The sequence below is a fragment of the Hipposideros armiger genome, unplaced genomic scaffold (genome assembly GCF_001890085.2).
Source record: "Hipposideros armiger isolate ML-2016 unplaced genomic scaffold, ASM189008v1 scaffold_258, whole genome shotgun sequence".
NCBI classification, from domain to species: domain Eukaryota; kingdom Metazoa; phylum Chordata; class Mammalia; order Chiroptera; family Hipposideridae; genus Hipposideros; species Hipposideros armiger.
Window position 1 is genome coordinate 2447324 of NW_017731608.1, and position 6204 is coordinate 2453527.

The following is a 6204-nucleotide window of genomic DNA, read 5'->3' on the forward strand; positions in this document are numbered from 1 at the left end:
CTTGTGTCTTCAAGGAAGACCCACGAGCAAGGATTTACAGTGTTTTTCTACCTGTGTCCAGGGATGAGAGACAATGAGCTGAAGGCCATGGGTAAACCCACAGAGAGGAGTGTCTACATGTGGGAGGAGGAATTTTACTGAACTGGATGAGTATCATTAGCTGTTCTCTCTTCTTCTGACTCAAAGATCACCAAGCACCCTTACCTATATGATTAACCCAGCTCTGATTAAATCAGAGTGCAGCAAAATAAAACACGTAGACTCAGCAACCATCTTTCTGAGAACTTGGGTCTGCTTCCCGGCAGGTGTTCTCTTTACTGAACTTGGGTGTAATCAACAGCACGATCTCCACTTTGCCTCTTCACGGATTCTGTTAGTTTAATTTCTACCTTTTTCCCCATGTAAAAGCATTCACTTAGAGGGGCTGAGCTAAGCTGATTGGTAGAAGGAAAACTATGAGTTTAACCAGTTTACACTCAATTATATAAATGTCTATTTTTGGCCTATCAGGCTGTACAATTGCCTCCACTCAAACACGCATTTGTGATCTTATCCTGTGTCATGCTCTCCAGCTGCAAGGGCCTCATTTATGCCCGTGGTTCTTTGAACTAATTCTTCTTTAGTCCCCAAATACTCTTGTGCCCACTCAGTGTGCAGTTCAGCTGCCACTTCCTTAGAGGTCTTTACGACATGAGTTACTCTCTATCACATCACTCTGTAATGGTTTCTCTTCACCATCTCGTTACTTGTTTATTCCATCTCTCTTGCAATTAGAATGTAAACATCATGAAAGCAGAGGTATTGGCTGTTTTGTTCAGTGCTGCATTTTCAACATGTAGAAGAGGCTTCACACAGAGTAAATGCTTAATAGATATTTACTGAATAAAAATGTCCAATCGATGACATTTCATTCTTGGTGATAAATTGAAATGGAGAATTTTAGGTCAGTTTAGGTATGACACAGAGGATATTTAGGCCACCGAAACTATTGTATATGACAATATAATGGTGGATACATATCATTACACTTTGTGCAAACCTATAGAATGCACAGCACCGGGAGTGGGCCCTAATGTAAACTATGGACTTAATGTAAAATGGTGTTTCAGTACAGGTTTATGAATTGTTTAAGGGTAGCAGTGTGTGTGGGATGTCCACAGACAGAGAGATTTGCATGTTTCTGGGCAGACATGATACAAGAACTCACTGTAGTTTCTGCTCAAATAGCTATGAACCTAAAAGTGCTCTAAAAATAAAGTTTATTAAATTTTTTTAATGTGACAAGTGTCCAGAAAAAGGAAGCACAGGAGCCTGCATTTGGAGAGGAGGTCCAGACAGACAGATGAAATGAGCTCTCCATTTTGAACATAGTCAACTGTGCGTTTTAAGCAGAATTCCAAATATATTGGAGAGAGGTGACCAGGATTAGTCCTGTTATTACAATAGTGTAAGTTTGAGAAAGTTATTTTCAATATCTGAACACCTCAGACTTTTTTTTTTTTAAAGAAATTATTGGGGAATTTGGGGAGGGGAACAGTGTTGGGAAATCTGGGAAGGAGAACAGACAAGTTGATGTTCTTTTGTTCTTCAGTCTAGTTGTGGAGGACATTGCTTCATTGGCCCACGTTGGTATTATCATTGCGCTCTTCCTGGGTGAGGGACATCAGTCGCCGGCCTCTGAACGGCCACTCGCGGTGGCTCCCGGTGGCTCCTGGCAACTCACACCGGCTGCTGGCCACTCACGCTGGCTGCCGGGCACACATGGTAGCTTATGGCAACCCACTGCAGCAGGGGCTGCAGCCTACGCCGTCACCAGAAACTCACAGCAGCCCAGCTCCATGGCCAAACTGTTGTTCAGCATCTTAGCTGTAGAGGGTGCAGCATCATTGGCCCTCATGTGGGATCCGAACCCAGGCCCAGCTGCTCAGAGTTGGTGTCCCAAGCCAGGTCCTAGCTAATGCGCCACTCGGCCGGCCCCGCAAATTTCTTTTCAACTCTTTGATTTTGGTATGAAGGTAACACTGGCCTCATAAACAAATTTGGGGTGTTTTATACTCTCTTATATTCTGGAAAAATATCCATTGAATGGATAGTATTTCTTCCTTAAGTGTTTAGTAGAATTCATCAGTGGTGTGATTTACCTTTGGATTCTACTTTGTTGAAATGATTTTTATTATGAATTTAAGTCCTTTCGTAGCAAAAGAGATATTCATATTATGGTTTTGTTTTGTTTATTTTTTTTGAGTGAGCTTTGGCATTTGTATGCTACAGGGATTAGTTCCTTTAAATTGTCACATTTATGAGCATAGAGTCGTCCATAGTATTGTGTTGTCGGAAAAGTCATGACGTATTTTTCTATGTTTTTCTTTGCAAAAATGCATCATGACTTTTCTGACAACCCAATATTTGTTTGTTATCCTTTTAATGTCTGTAGGTTTGTGTTATGTCCTCTCTTTCATTCCCAATATTTGTAATTTGCATGTTCGCTTCTTTGCATTCTAGATTAGTCTGGCTAAAAGCTTATCAATTTTATTGATTTTTTTAATTCTTCATCTCATTGGTTTTTCTTTCACTGCTTCTCATTGGTATCCTTTCACTGTTGTCAATTCCATTGAAGCGTACACATTTTGCTAGGAGTTGTGAGAATTTGTATTTTATAATTCTGTTTTTTGGCTAGGATTTGTAAGTTCTCTTTAGTAGAGGTGCTAAACAGGATCAGAGGCATTCTTGAACATTATTATTCTAATTGTATCTCGTGTTTCTGTGGTGACATAAGCATAAAGACTCACAGAAAGAAGGGGAAACTTCTGCTTTAGAAGCAATTATTAATAAGAAAGACAGTTTTTAGTGTTTCACTATTAAGCATGATACTGGTTTTGGGTTAAGATACGTATACTTTTATATGAAGGAAAATCTATTGTCGTAATACAACAATGTGTTTTTTCAGAAAGTGAGGATTAATGTACTATGCTTAAGCACTTATCAATATGATCATTTTTTCCCTTTACCTATCTTCATAAAATATAGGTAAATTTAAAAAACATTTAATTATCATTTTTCTGGGAAGGTTAATTCAGGCCAAGTCAGGGCTATAGGGACCAGGTTCACCTTCCTGCCTAAAACAAGCCAACAAATGAGAAAAAGTAAAATAAAATAATGATTTTGAAGACACAACATCAGAAACAATTGACAGTGGTCACTGAGAGATGGGAACCAAAAAAGTTGAGCCCTAGGATTTTCCCAGCTTGTTGCCTTTAAAGCATTTTCACACTGTGGTACAGAGAAGGATACCTCAGAAGATCCTGGTAGATGCCCTGAGTTGAAGAGATGAAGCTGAGAGTCCGAGGAGGCCAAGGCAGCTAGAATTCTGCAGATAGAATATTGGAGAGGCTAGAGCTGTAGAAGGAGAGTGATTCAGACTTGTGGTGCTTAATTTACAAGTACAGTAATTCTTTGGTTTGCGATCATAATTTGTTCTGGAAACAAACTACTCGTATTGCAAGACATCGCTAATTACCACATTAACGTTATTAGAAATGTTTGCATGTCTTGTGGAACACTGGCAAGCCACACTACTCACAATCTAAGATTTTACTGTAATTGGGAAATGTTATATAGTTGTTATTAATTTCTTGTTGAATTAGATTTTTATAATATACATATTCTACATGATTTTAGTCTTTTGAAATGCATTGCAGCTTGTTTTATCATCTANTTGTTCACCATCTTAGCTGTGGAGGGCAGTGTCACTGGCCCTCATGTGGGATCTGAACCGGGGCCCTGCTGTTCAGAGCTGGAGTCCCAAGCCAATTCTTAACCAACGCGCCACTCGGCCGGCCCAACATCTTGGTTTTTTAAAGTTACTTTCAAACACCTTATTTAACACATCTGGAATTCACTTTGTTCATGATAAAAATCACCTTAGTTTATTTTCCCCAAACAGGCAAAATAATCTGCCAACATTATTATTAATTTCAGTAATAATTTGAAGTTTTCTATTTAATATGTCAAGTTTTCAACATCTAGAAACTTCCAATTTGGAGCTGTTTCCACTCCTTCTACTCGTGTTTGTTCAGGCAGAACTTGATTGAAGAATTCTTCTGGCATGAACTGCGGTCACTCTCTAGCATTCAGCTGATTGCTGGGCTTTTAGGGAGGGTCCAAGATCACTTTGCTCATATAAATGGTGCCTTGCAGGGATGGCTAGGAGATTAGGCTCGTCTGGGCCCTTCTTCTTTTCCGTGTAGATACTTGACTTTATAGAGAAAAATCTCTCTACTGAGGTTGTCAGACTTGTGAAATGATAGCTCAGGGCTCCTGAGGGAGGAGGCAAAAGGCATTATGCAAACTGAGATCTCATCCATTATGACATCAGCTTGAAGCCCCGGTTCTCAAGTTCTAAATCCAAGCTGCTTCTGTGCATCAAACAACCAACATAATGAAAAGGAACCCCTCAAAATGGGAGAAAATATTTGTAAATCATATATTTAATAAGGGGTTAATATATATTAAATTATTATTAATTATATATTATTAAATATATATTTAATATATTTAATAAGGGGTTAATATCTGAAAAATGTGAGGAACTTCTATACCTCAATAGCAAAACCCCAAATAACTCCATTATATAAAAGGAAAAGGGCCTGAATGTACATGTTTCAAAAGAAGACAGATAAATATCTAATAGGAACATGAAAAGGTGTTCAATATTATTAATCATCAGAGAAATGCAAATCAAAACCACAATGAGCTATCACCTCAAACCTGTTAGGATGGCTATTCAAAAAGATAAGTGATAACAAGTGCTGGTAAGGATGTAGAGAAAAGGGACTTAAGTATCATGTTGGTGGCAATATAAATGTGTTCAATCATTAAAATGGTATGGAGGTTCCTAAAAAAAATTGCAAATAGAACTACTATATGATCCAGCAATCCCACTTCTGTGTGTATATATATCCAAGAACATGAAATCAGTATCTCAAAGACATATCCGCACCCCCGTGTTCATTGCAGCTTTATTCACAATAGCCAAGACATGGAAATAACATGAAGTGTGCATTGACAAATGAATGCATAAGGGAAGGCTATGGTGCTTCCTTTAGTATAATTCTCTTAAAAATTTTGTAAGCTTTTTTTTGCTTGTTTGTTTTGATTTCATTCCATTATACAAGGGCCATAACCACAAATGTCATTGAGACTAGCCTTTCTCAGGTTTGGGCTAAAAGTCCGTGTGTAGTGGCATAATACTCTTAAGCTTCTTAGTAATTTTTTTTGTCTAGTTAACAGAGTTTATGAAACACACATGAAATCTTTCTGAAGTCTTAACAAAGGGCCTTATATCTAGAGCTGTGAGATGATACTTAGTTTTATGCCATTTCTTATGTTGAGAGTTTTTTGCTCTTGGAGAGACTGGGCATGAGAACGAGTTTTATATTTGAAATCAGCAATTCTTGGCTCCTTTAAATATGTCTGATTCTGCTTGAAAACTTATCATTTACTCTTTTAACTCATCTCTCCTTATCCATACTTTAACATATCAGAAAGTGCTAAAAGACACAGCTGTCATTTTCAGTATTCTTTTGGAAATCTTAGCTGACTCCACTGTTCATTTAGGTATATTTTCAATTTTCCCCATTAGTATCAGTGATGGCATTGCTAAAGTTTTCTAGTACTAGATAACATGAATCACTTTTTCTTCAGCCTCCAAGAACAATTCTTTTTTCTTTAAGGCCTTTAATTACAGAAGCCTTGAAGTTTTCCATCTCTGTTAATCTCCTGATACCAAGGTCAATATTATATGCTTTAATTTTCTTATGGAAGCACCACACTTTCAGGTTATACTTTTTGGTCTGGTTATCTTTTGCTACATGGCATAAGACTCCAAATTCTTTTTTTTGGCTTAAATAATAGATATTTGTTTTCTCACAGTCCTGGAGGCTGGAAGTCAATGATCAAGGTGCTGGTAGGCTCAGCTTCTAGCACGACCTCTCTTCCTGGCTTGTACATGGCCGCCTTCTCGCCGTGTCCTCACATGGCCTTCCGTCTGTGATGCAGGGAGAGCTCTAGTTTCTGTTCCTTTTATTTTTTTTTTAATTTTTTTTATTGTTAGTTTCAGGTGTACAGAACAATTCAATAGTTATCCTTTTCACCCTCACGAAGTAACAACCTCCCACCCCCCATTTATTGCCCTCCCACCCCCGA